This window comes from Pollachius pollachius (assembly GCF_949987615.1).
Source record: "Pollachius pollachius genome assembly, chromosome: 6".
Classification (NCBI taxonomy): Eukaryota; Metazoa; Chordata; class Actinopteri; order Gadiformes; family Gadidae; genus Pollachius; species Pollachius pollachius.
In genome coordinates, this window is record NC_136939.1 from 5,100,034 (window position 1) to 5,117,321 (window position 17,288).

Genomic DNA, 17,288 nt, shown 5'->3' on the forward strand with positions numbered 1-17,288 from the left:
CAGTTGGCTGCAGAAGGATAGAAAGCAGTGCCATGGGCAATGCCTGGGGACAATAGAAGGTCTGTCTAATTGACATGTCTCATGTTGTTCTAGGCTCATATTTCTGTATAAACACCGCAGGAACAACTTAATGTCAGCCTTAACCTTTTACTGTGTTGTTGTCCCTGGATTTTCACCACAAAATGTTCAGAAGAAATATCTCATGTCTCATGATCCATAGCCCCTTGGGTTGAGATCAAAAGCTTTCCCCGTCCATTTTTTCTTTTCCTTTCTTTTCCCAGGAGTGGACAACCCCTTTGGATTATTGTTCAGTTGATGGGAATACAGATCGCATTAAGGTAATGGCAAAAAATAGGACCAGTAACTGTAAAGTGACTAAACTCAATAAAACCATTTGGTTTAGAAAGTTAAACAACGTTTTTCTCTGTGTGTGGATGTTTAAGAATGTGGATGTGTGTTTGAATGTCTGTGTATGTATGCATCTGTCTGCCTGTCTGTCTGTGTATATATCTACGTGTGTGTGTGTGTGTGTGTATGCATTTACGTGTTTGTGTGTGTGTGTGTGTGTTTGTGTTTGTGTTTGTGTGTTTGTGTGTGTGTGTGTGTGTGTGTGTATGTGTCTGTGTGTGTGTGTGTGTGTATGTGCGTTTATGTGTTTGCGTCTGAGTATGTGTGTGTTTACATGGATGCTTGTGTGTTTGTGTTGTGCGTTTATATGTTAAGCGTGTGTGTGTGTATGTGTGTGTGTGTGTGTGTGTGTGTGTGTGTGTGTGTGTGTGTGTGTGTGTGTGTGTGCACGTGTATGTGTGTATCGGGTGCACACTTGCCATGGACTTACACAGACACAGTTTAACAAGGACCAGATGACAGTGTAGCGACACGACTGGGCAGGTTGTCAGAGGCCCAGTTAGATTTATAACTCACCAACATCCCCACATGTATAGTGCTCTTCTCCCCCCCCCTCTGGCTCACAATCACACCTACACAGAGGAAAGAAGAGGTAGGAGAGGCCATAGAGCAGAGGTAGGAGACGAGATAGAGGAGAGGAGAGGAGAGGAGAGGATAGGAGAGGAGAGGAGATAGAGGGGAGGAGAGGAGATAGAGGGGAGGAGAGGAGATGAGAGGAGCGGTAGGAGACGAGATAGAGGAGAGGAGAGGAGCGGAGAGGAGAGGAGAGGAGATAGAGGGGAGGAGAGGAGATGAGAGGAAGGAGAGGAGAGGAGAGGAGATGTAGGAGAGGAGAGGAGATAGGGGAGAGGAGAGGAGATGAGAGGAGAGGAGATGAAGGAGAGGAGACGAAGAAGCGGAGATATAGGAGAGTAGACAAAGGGGAGGAGACAGAGGAGAGAAAATGAGAAGTAGGAGAGCAGACGAATGAGATGCGATAGAGGAGAGGATACGAGAGATAGGAGAGGAGACAGAGGAGATGCAAGGAAAGGACCAGAGAGGAGAGAAGAGAAGACAGGGTAGAACGAGAGAATCAAAGTTCAGAGTGCAGAGAAGACAGGACAGGAAGGACCGGAGGGGGAGACGCCAGGAGAGGAGACGAGAGGAGAAGGTTGAATCCTAGATGAGATGATAAAGAGTAAATATTCTTTGGGTTTTCCTCCTCCTACCATACCAGTCTCTCCCCCTAACCCGAAGGTCCCTCCCTGTCTGTGATAACCCTGATCACCTCTCCGGTGAGATCAGCCCCCCTCGTAGATTTACAGCATGAATGACCCCATGATAAGACTCCCCCCTTGCAACACTTCACGCCCCAAATGTCAACACGTAAATTACGGACTGTATTTAAAGCAGCAATATATAACATTTCAACCAGCTTGTAGCTTAAAAAGACCTGGACATACCTTTAGTCAATGGCGATGGATAGTGATTTCAATAATGTCATCAATCAAATCACATCATAGAACTGGTATATTGTACACATAAAAAATGCCAGACTTCTTTCTCTGTTTACTAGAATCGTACCATTGACACTCGCTAAGCCCCTCCCACTCACCCTAAACCCTTCGGCTTCAGGCCTCCCAGCATGCTGAGCTACGCTAGTTCACGTCACACTGTTGGACAGACAGTTGGAAAGAAAGGAGAGAACACAGACTTTTTTTGAATCGTTAAAGTGTCCCGCCGTTCATTGCCGAGGGGATCATTCTTACTCATTGCGATATTTTCGTGTTTTTTGTCATTACAGCCAGTGGACGAATGGTTTATGTTTGGAACAAATGGACAGCCCTTGTCTCTCCTGGCTATATTTATTGTCTCTGTACTCCTTGTCTTGATCCCTCTCTCTCTCGCTCTCTCTCTCTCACTTTCTCTCTCTCTCTCTCTTCCTCTCTCGGTCTCTCGCCGTCTAAGGCTTTCTATTTGGCTTTGTCACTCATGTACACATGCACCGCAGACGTCCGACCACATACCGTTGACGCTGATGTGAATTCCCAATATGAACCCCACAGCCATGTTTGCGCGTGTAATGTGCTGAAAACATTTCCGTCCAATTTCCTCACAGTGAGGTAAAGTTCTAAAGTCCTAAAATACGTAAACGTCAAGAGTGATCTACTTTCGGTCGTTTAGATTAATACGCCTCCTTCCCCAACCCTTATATCATTCGGTTGGGATCACCTCTTTCAGCGCTTCGTTAAAGATAATGGCATCGGAATACAGTCTTTTTCAACATCCATCTTGGAATGTATTGACTCGTGAAGCAAACCGAATAGTTTAGTGTTCTCGATAGTTGCTACTCGTAGGATTTTTATAACTCTGGCTCATTGCGCAGCGCAACAGACACCTGCTTCCAACGGAAGAGCGTGAGGGAAAAATCAAATGGACGGGATGGAGGAGGAGGAATTGGCTGTTGCTAAGTGCTAAGTTTAGCACAATGCCCCCCCCCCCCAAACCCCCGTCCAAAAAACCTGATGATTCAGCCATTTCACATAGAAAATGTGTCCATAAAAAAACACAAAGCCTTAAGTTTGTTGGTTGCATTTGATAATTCACTTGAGATTTTCTAACCTCCTTTCAAACGTCTTTTTTGCTTTGGTGTTTGGCTTTGACTTCCAGGAAATGGCGACCCTTTGAAAAATGGCGTTAGGCGTTCCCCGGAGACGTCAAAGAAGAGACACCGGGATGTTCTTCTATCTGTTCTTAAGACAAGCAAACAGGGGTCCTGGGGAGCAATGATGTACCGCCCCTCCATGTCTCCCACTGCCCATGTTCTCATCCTGAGAATATCTGCTGTGAAGAAACGGATATATTCTAAGACAGGGTCGGGGCTGGGCGGGGGGGTCGTAACTTATCTCTAATCGAAGGGGTTTTCTGGAGGTCAGGAGAGAAAACAGGAAGGCATTGGCCCCGGAATTTACAGTTTCTGTTCCGTCTCCGCGCTCTGCCCCCGCCCGGAGTTCTGCCTCCTATCAGGACGGGAGGGCTTCCAGAATCTCTGACGAGCTTCCACCTTTTGTACCCTGAAGGAAGCTGCTCGCTCCAGCTCTTGACAGGACGGGGGTGAGAGAGGGGAGGTTCCGGGGGGGAGGGGGGGGATGGTCTCTGATAGAACTCCACAGGGCTCGTTATTGGAGACCTCCGTCGAGGATACAGCTTTTATCTATCAATCTTTAGCCCCCTGTCGAATTGAAAATGAAAACAAAGTGAATATTGGCCCACAGTGCCAAGGAGGTAAGCACAGGGTCTAAAAACGTGCTGTGGGCCTGCAACATTAAAATATGACATGATGTGCTACATTTGAATGTCTAATACATGCACTCCTAAATAATCCAAAGCGGGAACAAACCTCCCTCAAATTATTCCGAAATCCAGACACAAAAATATGTACGAGGCTGATCAATAATCCAAGAGGATTCTTGTCTTTGCGTCAGATATCAGACAGAGATATATCAGATATATTTCCTTCACTCTATGTTGATGACATCAGTGTTTATTTTCATCCTCCTCCCCCAGTCTCAAACTGTGGCTCCAGATACATCTTGTTAGCCGTGTTACCGTACCTCCCTCTCAGCTACGAATCCTTCTCCGCTTCCCCATACAATCATTCCATCTGTCACAGTGTTTTATAGGGTTAAAACACACGCATCCAGCGCTTTCTAACCCGGCTCGTCTGTTATAATTGGACAGTCTGGGATATACACTCTAAGCCCTGTGACACACACCTCACACTGATAAGACATGATGCTCCATCAAACCGTCAAACGGTTGAGCAGCGATGTCTTATTTATCGTTTGAAATTATTATTGATTCATCATTCGTTCGTTATTGCGGTACTGGGCTGAATGTTTGGCACACGTGATTTCATTCCCTCTTCAGCAAGTGGAAGGAAACTATTTTTGTGCCCTCTCCGTTATTAGTCCAAGTGGCTTATCAGTGGCTTAAAACTGACAAGAAATGTATGAGAAAGTATCAACGTTTTATGGCCGTACAGTGACTCCACGGCAACTTGCAACCACCGCCTCCACCCCCATCGGCCCCTCTCCAACTTCCCCACCTCCTCTGCCCCCGCCAGCCCCACCACCACTTCCACCACAACTACCACCTCCTCCTCCAAATCCACCTCCCCCTCTCCAGCCTACCCACCCTTCCCGCCTCTCCCACTACCACCACCACCTCCCCCAACAGCGGGAACATACATCAACGCTCTATGGCCATACGGTGACTCCACGGCGCCTTGTGTTCACAGTGGTCCTTGTCATCCATGTCAATCTGCTTCATTACACATGAGAACAAAAAGCTGATGAAAGAGAACTCTCACAATGTGCTTCGAATACAGAGGGCCCTCGCCAACAGGAAGTAGCATAGCTGAGAACTTCCTGTATAACCCCGTCCAATGGAAGGTGTGTAAGGCCACAGGAGTATCCTGACTCGTGACGTTGTGTGTGTGTGTGTGTGTGCCTGTTTGTGTGTGTGTGTGTGTTGCGTGTGTGTTGCTTGTTTGTGCGTGTGTGTTTGTGTTGCGTGTGTGTGTTGCGTGGGTGTGCGTGTGTGTGTATGTGTGTGTGTGTGTCGCCCATCCCCTGCTTCCTTCCTCAGCCCGCTTCTGCCCTCGCTTCCGCACAGCACCGTGGGAAAAACGCAAGTTGTCCCTCATACAGCGTGCTCCCTCTCACAAACACAAACACACACACACACACACACACACACACACAAAGCAGGACAGCGGGGGACAGATTCAACGGCTGTTGTGTGTGCAATGTTTTTGTGACTCACAGGGAAATGACATTGCGCGGCGCTGCGAAACGGGTAGCAACGAAAAAGTGTGACAAGTGCTTCTATTATTGGAGCGAGCGACAGTTTGACTGAGTGCAGTGTGCGTTCTTATGTGTTAGGGAGTGTGATGGCAATGGTCGCGCACTGGGATATGTGATATGCAGTACACATAAATATATCTTTATTAGGGGTTGAGGGCTGGTCTTGACGTCGTTTCAACTTGACCCGTAGTAGGGCCATGGCAGAGACCACACACAAACAAGAAACACACGCACATGCACACGCACACACACACACACACACACACACACACACACACACACACACACACACAGGTAGTGCAATACTACTTCCAGAGAAACACACATAGGATACAAAGGTACTTCACAAACAAAGACCCATCCTTCCTTTTCCCCTTATAAAAATCCCTCCAGGTGGACTGGACAATCTCACACACACACACACACACACACACACACACACACGCACAAACAGACCCACAGCCGGTGGCAGTGGGTGTCTGCTCTGAACTTGGACCTGACACAAGGGCAAGGAAGAGGAAGAGGGGTGAAGGAGTGCGTCGTAAGGAGATAAGAGGGTTCCTCACACCACCATTGTCCATCCTCCCGTTCCTGTTTACCCTGGCCCTGAGGTGCAGTCCCTGGAGGATTCACTGGCTACGGCCTCTGACACGCCAGCCTCAAAAAGCTCTTCCTCAGACCTCCTGCTATCTCGCCCATCTCATTATGCGTCATCAGGGGTCCTGTCGTCGGAGAGCTCAGATTGGTCGTGGCCCTGGTCGCGGTCTTCCGATTGGCTGAACTTTAACTGAACTTTGTGGGACTGTAATATAGCGCCATGTGTGACACGTGTGTTAGATACATGACGAGACGCCTCGACAGATTTCCATGTATTCAATGTTTCTATGTTTAGAATTTAATTTCATTAAGATAATTATATTATAGTTATATTGTGGTATGTCATTACAGCTGAAACAACCGCAACAAGAATAGAAAACAGTACATGCCAGTTAAATGGAGATGACATTATCAAGCAGTAACCCACAAATTATTATAACATTCGGACACTTCAGGGGGTCTGAAGTAAAATGGAAAAGTATAATGCTACTTAATGACAGCACGCGTTGCGAGGTTGTATTTAGTCTTTTATTACACAATAACTCAGTCCCGAGCCTGGGCTATCTTGGATTCAGAGAGCAGGAACCATGGACCCCATGCATCTGGAAAAAAGCCCAAAAAAACAATTCAACCTCAGCATCTTTCAGCGGCAGGTCGGTGGCCAGCATCTGAGACGAGGCCAACACTGCAACACTAGATTTATACTCACTTTGTGCTCTGTTTTATACGACTAGCTACTTATCTGTAGGTTAGTGTTTTGGTTGAGTTTCTAAAATGGTATTTTCATTATCATTGTTTATTTAAAATATACACAGTAGCTTTTAAACAAAGATTATTTATAAGATGTATTCAGTATTAGGTCGCGGTGGCTGCTTCTACTGTATACCACACACAGAGATGTGGGTCACAGTGTTTACAGTGAGGCAAGCGTCTCTGAGTGATGAGACGGATTAGGAGCAGGAGACTCTGAGGCTCCAACAGAAAGGGTGGGGTGTTTGGACCAAATGCACTACACGTTGCTTCGGAGTGGAAGAAACATGTGTGCCACGGTTTGCAGCGCTCAACGTTTCGAGAGATACAGCTAGGCCCGACCGGGATTCGGCCAGAGTGGCTGAGATGCTCTATAAAGGAACAGGAATGGTGTCCGCCTCCTACATAAAGATTTGCGGGATGGTGTTATAAACACGGATACTTGATGCGCTTGTTTTATCACTTTGGCGGAGAAGACTCTCCAAAACAAAGCCTGCCGCAGCCGTCTTGATTTAAGCCAAAGAAGTGATGATGTGGGGACAAGCGGGGCCTTGAACTCTTTTGAAAAGTGTGTGTGTAAACTCCAAAAGTATTAAAAAAACAAATGTTTTTATGGGCTAACAATTGTGTGTGCTAACAATGTATATTTGAAATATTGAACAAGGTTGGTAGGGTTAAGGGGAGGGACTATTAATTATGTAGGCTTTAAGTAGCCAGCTTGATTGACACGTGGGAGTAGGCTACAGTCCTGATGAAGCTATGTTGACCCATCTAAAGCTACATGTTGTGCTTCATTCATGTAAACAGAGAAGAACTGTGTTTAGTGAGGCGCAAACAGAGTCGGTCGGCTGCTGTAGATTCACTTTTTCCATCCGCTGAACTGAACAGTCATTGTGTTCTTTTTGTTTACCTTCCCTCTGGATTTGAATTGCAATCTAATTGGCACTGCTTGACCTCGTCTCCACCTAGCACCGCCGCCACCTCCACCACCACCACCACCTCCACCCCCGCCCCCAATGCCTCCACCACCCACACCAAAAGCCCCCCTCCCACATCAACCACTACCTCCTCCCCCAACTCCACCGCCTGCCCCAACCTCCATCAGCACCACCACCCTCTCCCACTGCTTCCCCGACCTCCACTTCCTCCACCACCACCACCCTCTCCCACTGCCGCTGCTGCCTCCACTTTGCTCCGGTAATTAAGGTGCGTGGGAGGTATGTGGCGGCCCGGAGGGGAGGACACTCCGGGCTATTGTCCTCCGCCGCCGGGGCCCGATGCTCCGCCACGGGGCCGTAGAATCGGACCTCCGCAAGCATGGCCCCCGTCATGTGAGCTGAGCCGGGGAGAGGAATACCCAGAACCGCCCGTTCTGACCAGTAAGGGCAGGCGGGACGCGAGACAGGCAGGTAATTGGGCTAATACGAGGAATAGGGTCTTGAGTACGCATGTTTACACAGATGACAAGGGCCCTCAGTCTGCTGTTTAGACGGGCTGATGGACCACGGAGACACTCAGGAGCCGGCGGCGACGGGGAGGAATCAGTCATGGGGTCAGGATGAAGCTGTGGAGGCTTCTGAGGTTGTTAGTTCGACTCCCATCCGGGGGGAGCTTGTCTGCAGCCTACAGTTACCCTTGAGCCAGATGTCTATCTGACTTGACTTTGGATCAATCAAATCATAACAATGGGAACCTTGTGCAGACGTAGGATGGGCTGCATGACATTTAAATTGGCGAGAGTGGCAAACGAAAAGATTAAATGTTGCTCTTCACTGTAGGTCTGTAACCTTCGACAGAAATGCAAATGTTGAATGAATTTTATTTACAATGTTTTGCATCCCAAATGCATTGTTTTTGACTCATACTTGCATTGTGTTTATTGAGAAACATGCTGGTTGACAACAATGGCTGTAAACCTTTACATTTATATTGTGCAATAAGCAGGCCAAGGCAATAACCGTTTATGTTTTGTGTTTCATTTGAGTTTTATGTACAGGGTCAGTGTGAAATTCAAACACCCAAATAGAGGATGCCATCATGAAATAAGAAACAAATAGATTCATATCGTGCCAAAGCAGCCACGAACAGAACAAAACAAATGAGAAAATTCCCCAATAAAAGCCAAACGGACTCGTTGCTGTAGTGACATAATGGTGTCGTCACCGACGGCCTCCGTGCTTTACCCTTTGAACGTCCTGGCGTTCGACTCGTCCCAAATACTTTGAGTATTGTGTCTTCCTCCAGCCCAGCTATGTGACATATTTATTCAATTAGGCTTATTTCGAGAGCGAATATAAACTATTAGATAAATAAATAAAAGCACCGTAACAGCCAGCCAAGTGGTGAGCAATTTCCAACAACTGCATCGTAGACCTCAGCGCTGTTGATTCAAAACAGACGGGAGGAGGAACGCGGGATGCATGTACTGGACATTTCTTAAATCCTCCCTGTAAAGCAATTTGAGTGGTGATAAAACCATAACCCTAACTCACGTAGGTCGGCGTGATTCCAAGCCCAGGTACGCCGCTGGAAACCCTGAAGCAGTGAGGAGGCGGTCCCTGTTCGATCATTAAAGCGAACACAGGACAACGCAAGGGAACGGTGCACCTACCGCAATGTGCCACGCTCTTATTTTGAAACCCTGTTTTTATTACGCGTGGTTTTAAGCAGACATGGTTGCTATGAGGTCAGAACAGTCTCATTAATAATGAATGCACAGAGAAGGATTCACAAATGCATTTTGTGAATCCTTCTCTGTGCATTCATTATTAATGAGACCGTTCTGACCCCATAGGTTACGCAAGTTCATCAACAGTCACAAAGTGTGACATTGAAGGTAGTTTTCTAAAATCTTAGTTACATCAATTTGTGCACGTGTAAAGTTGATTGATTGTAATAAATAAAGTTAATTATTTATGGAATTATTAAGCATGGTGAAGTAATGTTTTTTTTCACTTTCCCGATATTAACTTGAGGATACAAGAGAGGACACTGGAAGTTAAGCATACTGAGATCAAAACACTAATAGTGCGGATCAAATCTCTTTTTTGGAGTGGAAAGACATTTTGCGAACCAGCCTTCATTGCATTCCCAACTATACTTACAGAGGAAGAGGTCTATCAACCCCCCTCCCCTCCCCAGAAAATAGAGAGATAGAGAGAAAGAGAGAGAAGAGAGAGAGAGAGAGAGAGAGAGAGAGAGAGAGAGAGAGAGAGAGAGAGGAGTTCCTCTTGCCTTCCTCCCTTTAATTACCCTATATCACCTAATAAACGGAGGAACACCAACTGCCAGGCACGTTAAAGAGGGAAATTGCTTCATCTTGGCTCGACGAGGCTAGGCTATGAAGCACAGAGCTGAATGCCTTCGGTGTGTAGGCCAACACACCCAGCCTGGAGTGAAGGACATTACCTCTAGGTCCTCTCTGAATACTCTCTCTCTCTCCTTCTGGTTGTCTTCACTCGTTTATCTCTCTCTCTCTCTCTCTCTTTTCTCTCTCTCTCTCTCTCTCTCTCTCTCTCTCTCTCTCTCTTCTCTCTCTCTCCCCCTCTCTCTCGTTCTCTTTTATTAATCAATCCTCCTTTTTTCAAGTTTGTGGTGAGTTGTGTATCCCTCTCTGACTGACCTCTGCTTTACCAAAGTAGTGCTTAGCATTTGCTGAGGGTTTCTGTGGGAAGCAGGAGGAAGGAGAGCAAGGGGATTTGGGGGATAAGGGGTGTTTGAGGGGGGGCAATGTTTTATTCTGTGTGTTTCCATGCACTATACCGAAGCAATTCATTACTGTAACTACTGCAGCACTTACACACACGTGCAAACACTCACGTGTGTACAGTTTGTGGTGACAGTTACGTAGACATGCACTGTGCCCACACCGCACCCACAGACACACTAAGGCAAACAGGAGGCCTATGCTTGCGCGCAGGCATGCACACACACATGCACACAAACACACACACAGGCAGAGAAACACACACACACACACACACACACGCACACACACACACACACACACACACACACACGCAAACACAGAAGCAAACAAACACACACACACACACAATCAAATACGAAAACATACATATCGATGCAAAGACAGATGTATGCTAACGAATATCCGGTCGGGCACGCACACACACAAACACACACGCACAAACACATGCAAACCCACACATTCACAAAAATAAACAATGAAATTAAATAATTAAAATACAATGAAGGAAAACGCGAACAAAACCCGACACACACGGACACACACACGGACACACACGGCCGGGTCCACGTCGCAACCCGTGCCGTCGGCACAGCGAGGGGGCGGTCGCCAGCGGCCGTCCCCCACAATCCCCTGCTCTCCGATGGAAACTCAAGGTGGAGGCCGGCGTGTCTGGTGGAGGGATCGGGCCGCCGCGCAGCGTCCACATCACAGAGACCAACCGCGCCCCTCCGGTCTCTGTAATCAATGGGCTCCCCGACTATTTCAGGACAATCTGACCATGGATTTAGACGGTGAGCTGTGGTCGGGTAGCCGCGCGCCGCGTTGCCATGCCGACAGGGAGGAGGGCTTCCCGCTACGAATAATAAACAAAGAGACAGAGTTGGATTAAGAGGAGCTGGCCTGTGAGCATTGGCAGCCGGAGATCTGTGGTTGTGTGCGTGTGTGTGTGTGTGTGTGTGTGTGTGTGTGTGTGTGGGTGTGTGTGTGTGTGTGTGTGTGTAGGGGGGGGTTGTGGGTGTGTGGTTGTGGGTGTGGGTGTGTGTGTGAGTTTGTGTGTGGGTGGTTGGTGTGGGTACGTGAGGTGTGTGTGTGTTGGTTTGTGTGTGTGTGTTTGTGTTTATGTGCGTGCATGTGGGGGGATTGTGTGAGGGGGGGAATGTGTGTGTTCGGTGTGGGTGTGTGTGAGTTTGTGCACGCATGTGTGTGTGTGTCTTATACCATGTGTGCGTGCGTGCGTGCATGTGTGTGTGTGTGTGTGTTGAGTGTTTTCATGGGTGGGTGAACTTGTGTTTATATCGATATGCCGGATACCCGTAAGTATCAGTCGTATGAAGGCCTATTTAAGAAAGAAAGAATCTGTTTTTGCATTTAAAAAGTGAAATATGACACAAGTATCCAAGTTTTTTCTTTTACTCCATCTTCACCATGTCCATCCATTCCAAGCGATGACGTCTTCCCCAGAGGCCGCATTAATCAACCCTGTAATAACACAGTGAAGCATGTTTGTGTTTGGCCATACATACATGTGGGCTGTAGCCGTGACTTTTCCCGGGTTTCAATGACTCCCGGAGCCTGTGGTGGCTGCTGTCACCGTGGGGAGCTCAGCTTGTCAGTCAGGCCGGGTGACAGCATCGAATACGGCAGCGCTTAAATCACAGTCGGGCACGATTTGAATCACAACGCCGCTGGGCTTCAATCACAATACCGCTGGGCTTCAATCACAATACCGCCGGGTTTAAATCAAATTACTGCTGGATTTCAATGCTGCATTACGCGATACGCGATGAAAATGCACGCACTTGCATTAACATCCACACGATGAACATCCACACAGTTGTATTAACACACAAACGATGAAAATGCACACACTTGCATTAACACACACACCATGAAAATGCGCACACTTGCTTGCACACACTTGCATTAACACACACGCATACAGTACATGCATACACACACACACACACACACATACACACAAACACACGCACACACACACACACACACACACACTCAGAAACACACCATGTTGTAACTTGAACTTGCATGCATTCCGTGACATTGCCTTGTCTCATCTGCTTCATATTCATCATGGCCAGAACAATATACAAGGCATCTATCTGTTCAGTTTTAACACTAGAACAAATGTGCCTGTTGAATACTGGAATCAAATCGATTCCTCCGTGTCTCTTGTGCCGCTTTAATATCTGGCTGTTTAGCAACACCTCAGGAGATCGAGTTTCTCCTCCTTTGACTCTTCTGGGAGCGAGGCGGTTTCTGAGGTTTTCGGCTATCCAGCGCTTCTCCCTTATGATGTCTACACAGCGCCTCACAGCCATATCGCTGACCTTGCTCTTTCACAAGCGGCAAATTATCCTAAGATGAGGCTGCGACGTAAATCATCCCTCCCTCAACCAGACTCCTCTTTGGAGCCGTCGGCCGCCATGCCATAAATCAACATCATGTGTCCTCTTCATGCACACGCCTTTGAAATACCCAAAATATTATGAAATAAATAACACTATAATATATTATGAAACATATAATATTAAAATATCTTGTAAAATACACTCAAGGGGTCACCTTGACAGGCTTAAATCTAAAAGATGGTTCATCATGTGAAGTAAATCGAAAGCAATCCAACGTTCAACCAATGCCATGTGTCTATTTGTTCTTAATTAAAACCAAGGATTAACCTCAGGGACTTTGTGGGAATCTGGGAAATGGTAGCCCCTTTCCCGGATTACTTATCCAGGGTTATAATTAAAAGAAATTCAACCAGTACAGATGTTACTGGAAGCCAAGCATGGACCAAAGCCTATAGCCTCAACCCGTAGCCTCCACCTGTAGCCTCCACCTGTAGCCTACACCCGTAGCCTCCACCTGTAGCCTCCACCCGTAGCCTCCACCTGTAGCCTCCACCTGTAGCCTCCACTTCTTGCCTTCACCTATAGCCTCCACTTGTAGCCTCCACTTGTAGCCTCCGCCCTCCACCTGTAGCCTCCACTTAGAGCCTCTAACTCTAGCCTCCATCTGTAGCCTCCACCTGTAGCCTCCACTTCTAGCTTCCACCCGTAGCCTCCACCCATGGCCTCCACCTGTAGCCTCTACCCGTAGCCTCCACCTGTAGCCTCCACCTGTAGCCTCCACTTCTAGCTTCCACCCGTAGCCTCCACCCATGGCCTCCACCTGTAGCCTCCACCTCTAGCCTTCACCCATAGCCTCCACTTGTAGCCTCCATCCATAGCCTTTACTTGTAGCCTTCACCTATAGCCTCCACTTGTAGCCTCCATCCATAGCTTTTACTTGTAGCCTCCACTTGTAGCCTCCACTTGTAGCCTCCACCCATAGCCTCCACCTTCAGCCTCCACTTGTAGCCTCCACCCATAGCCTTTACTTGTAGCCTCCACCCAAAGCCTCCACCTGTAGCCTCCACCCATAGCCTTTACTTGTAGCCTCCACTTGTAGCCTCCACTTGTAGCCTCCACTTGTAGCCACCACCCATCGCCTCCACCTGTAGCCTCCACTTGTAGCCTCCGCCCTCCACCTGTAGCCTCCACTTAGAGCCTCTAACTCTAGCCTCCATCTGTAGCCTCCACCATCATCCTCAACCTGTGGCCTCCACCTGTAGCGCACAGCTATGTGATGGCCGTTAGCCGTTAGCTATTCACCCTCCATGGTGTTGAATCGGGGATAACCCAACAGGCTCCCAATCTCCCCCTCACTCCGGACCCCCGGCCCTTGGCTCACCTGGGCTCCCAGGGCTTCATTTCCTGTGCGTCTGGAAGCGTTGCGGTCGGCACTTTGATGGCGGGCATCTCACTGCGCTAGGGGAGGTCTCGGGTGTGTTCTGAAATATGGCCGCCATGTGGGGGCGCGGGTGTGAGAGGAAGTGGAGCAGAGCCTCTCATTTGTAGCCCATTAGATGCACCGTCGGGGAGGGAACGCGGGCGGAGCAACCCCTTTGATGGGGTGGGTGTGGTAGAGAGTGGGGGGGTCTCAGAAACGGCCCATGTTTACGGTGCAGCTGTTTCGATGCCGCAGGTGAAGCGCCCAGAGAGGAAACCCAACACTGGGGCTCTTGTTCACACACTGTGTATCTGGAAGGGGGGGGACATTGTGAATCTGTGTGTATGACTGTGTCTGTTTACGTGTGTGTGTGTGTGTGTGTGTGTGTGTGTGTGTGTGCGTGTGTGTGTGTGTGTGTGTGTGTGTGTGTGTGTGTGTGTGGATAGGGGGGGGGTGCGTGTGTGTATATCTATGTGTCTGTCTGTGACTGTTTGTGTGTGTTTGTGTGTGTGTCTGTGTGTGTGTGTGTATATGTGTGTGTATATCAGTGTGTGGAGGGGGTTGGTGGGTCCCAGCAACGCCTGAAATTCGAAAAGCCCAAAAAAGAAAAAAGAACCTCACTCTATGTGTCGGCTTTCACTGGGGATCTTTACGAGGGAACCCCTGGGTTTGATTTAGCCCCCGGCTGGTTGCTGGTGGCCAGTTAAGCTGGTGAGGGTTGGGGGGTTTCACTGCGACACCCTTCCAGCACAGCTTCTCCCGGTCGGGTCCGTCTCTGTCATACCCCCGCTGCCGTCCGCCAGCATTGTCTGGTTTCCTGGCAGATCCTGCAGCATCTGGTGGACCTCAGATGTGGTGTTCTGCTGGGAGCGATTCATCTGAAATGATGGAGGAGTGGGGATAGGAGAGCGACGGAGGGCGAGAGAGAGAGAACGGTGGGGACGGAGTATTTCGAAAGAGGGAAATATAAGGATACAAGAGGAAACGCGAGTGAGTGTGAGCGTGTGTGTGTGTGTGTGTGTGTGTGTGTGTGTGTGTGTGTGTTTGTGTGTGTGTGTGTGTGTGTGTGTGTGTGTGTATGTGTGTGTACTGTGTGTGGGGGTGTGAGTGTGTGTGTGTGTTTGTGGGTGTGGGTGGGCCTGTGGGTGTGTGTGTGTGTATGCATGTGTGCGTGTGTGTGTGTGTGTGTGTGTGTGTGTGTGTGTGTGTGTGTGTGTGTGTGTGTGTGTGTGTGTGTGCGTGCGTGAGCGTGTGTGTTTGTGTGTGCTCGGGGGGTGTGTGTTGGCGTGAGTGTGTGCGCCTGTGAACGTAAAAAGGATTGAATTCCAATTTATATCTGTTGGTATGTGAAAGAAGATTGTTGCATTCCAAGAGGGCCGGGTTTCAAACCCAAGACTACCAAGATGGAGGATCTGAAGCTCCCAACTGGGCCGTAGAGAAGATGCATTTCTCCATCCGTCAGTCTATCCATCCATCCATGCATTTATTCATTCATCTTCCTTTCCCTCTCATTCCTGGTCAGGGTCATGCTGATTTCCCAAATCAGGCTTGAGACTGTGGATTCATATCTAAAGTCTGACGGCAGACCAGCTCAAATCAGGGGGACCGGGACATTGCACCTTCTTTCGCTTCAGATTTGTTTCGACCTACCATGTGGCGGGATCTAAAAGCGGGTAATTGGCACAACACAAACTCGGTCAGCAGCAGTAAACCGCAAAACAAAACGTGTCTGTAAATGGTTTAAATCAACACAGTGTATCGGCAAATGTAGGAATAGGGGTCGGCTTAGCTCAGGAGGTAGAGCGGGTTTGCTGGTAACCGGAAGGTTGCTAAATTGATCCCCGGCTCCTCCTAGCTGCGTGTCATGGTGTCCCTGAGCGAGACGCCCAACCCTAACTGCTCCTGGAGAGCTGGCTGACGCCTTGCATGGTTGACTCCGCTGTCGGAGTGTGAATGTGTGCATTAACTGTTGTAAGTCGCTTTGGATAATAGCGTCTGCAAAATTCCCTAAATGTAAAATGTAAATATAGGAATACACTAAAATGCCCTTCTTCCAACGTTCTGACCTACAACAACGTAGGTCTCCACACCGAACACATGTTCCATATATCGGTGACCAAACTTTTTTACGTGCTTCATCGTGAGAGAGAGGCGGCTCTGCTTACTATTATCAACAACAGGGCCGGCGTCTTCACAGCGATTAACGGCGCAGATGTGATCTGACGTAGTGAAGAAGGCCTTGAATCTGCATCGTCCCAGTCTCCCTCTCTCTCGCTGAAGTGGGTTGGACAACAGTGTAGAAGCATTACAGCGCGCTCGCAAGAACGACGCCTATTAGAACGGAGGTCTTGGCTGACTGAAATGGCTTCTCTCCCCAGCCAGGTCAAGGTCTTACCTGGTCAGGCCAAGCCTGCACCACGAACAAGATGCTTCTCCTTCTACTCCAGAACTGATTAAGCCCGGTCCATATCCCTGTAGCTGTAGGAAGCACTGCCAAGTGGGTTCAAATTACTTTGAGTTTGAATGGTGTTTTTTGTCATTTGTGTGAGTGTTTTTTTGCGTGCTCCTCTCTTGGCTCTGTATTCTTTTACATTTGGCTCGGGTGAACTTTTGGTTTGGTTCGGGTCTCCACGCATGAAGCTGGACATTGGACAGCTCCATTTCCAAATGGAAATTAGTGTTGCTTCACAGGCAACATGTCCAGGAACTCGTATGCCAGGCTGACAGAAGAAATGTGGTTCCATTGTGTTCCGTTCCAGCCGGCATCAAAGTGAAATACTTCTTGAAATACTTCTTCCAGCTGTGTTTTCCTTGTAGTAAGTACCATCCTCATCCGCACGCTGGCGTAAACAGGACATCCTATATGCAGGCTCCTCACCACAGTAGGCCTGCTTAAGAGGTTTCTTGAGGGTGTGCGTGTGTGTGTGTGTGTGTGTGTGTGTGTGTGTGTGTGTGTGTGTGTGTGTGTGTCAATGTGAGTGTGTGTTTGTCTGTGTGTGTGGTTGTGTGTGTGTATGAGTGTTTGTGTGTGAGTGTGTGTGTGTTTGAGTGTGTGTATGTGTTTGCCTATGTGTATCTGCATGTGTGTGTGTGTGTGTGGGTGTGGGTGGGTGTGCCTGCGTGTGGGTTTGCTTGTTTGCGCGTGCCCGCTCGTGTGTGCTCATGCGTGAGTGTGCATGTTAGCGAGT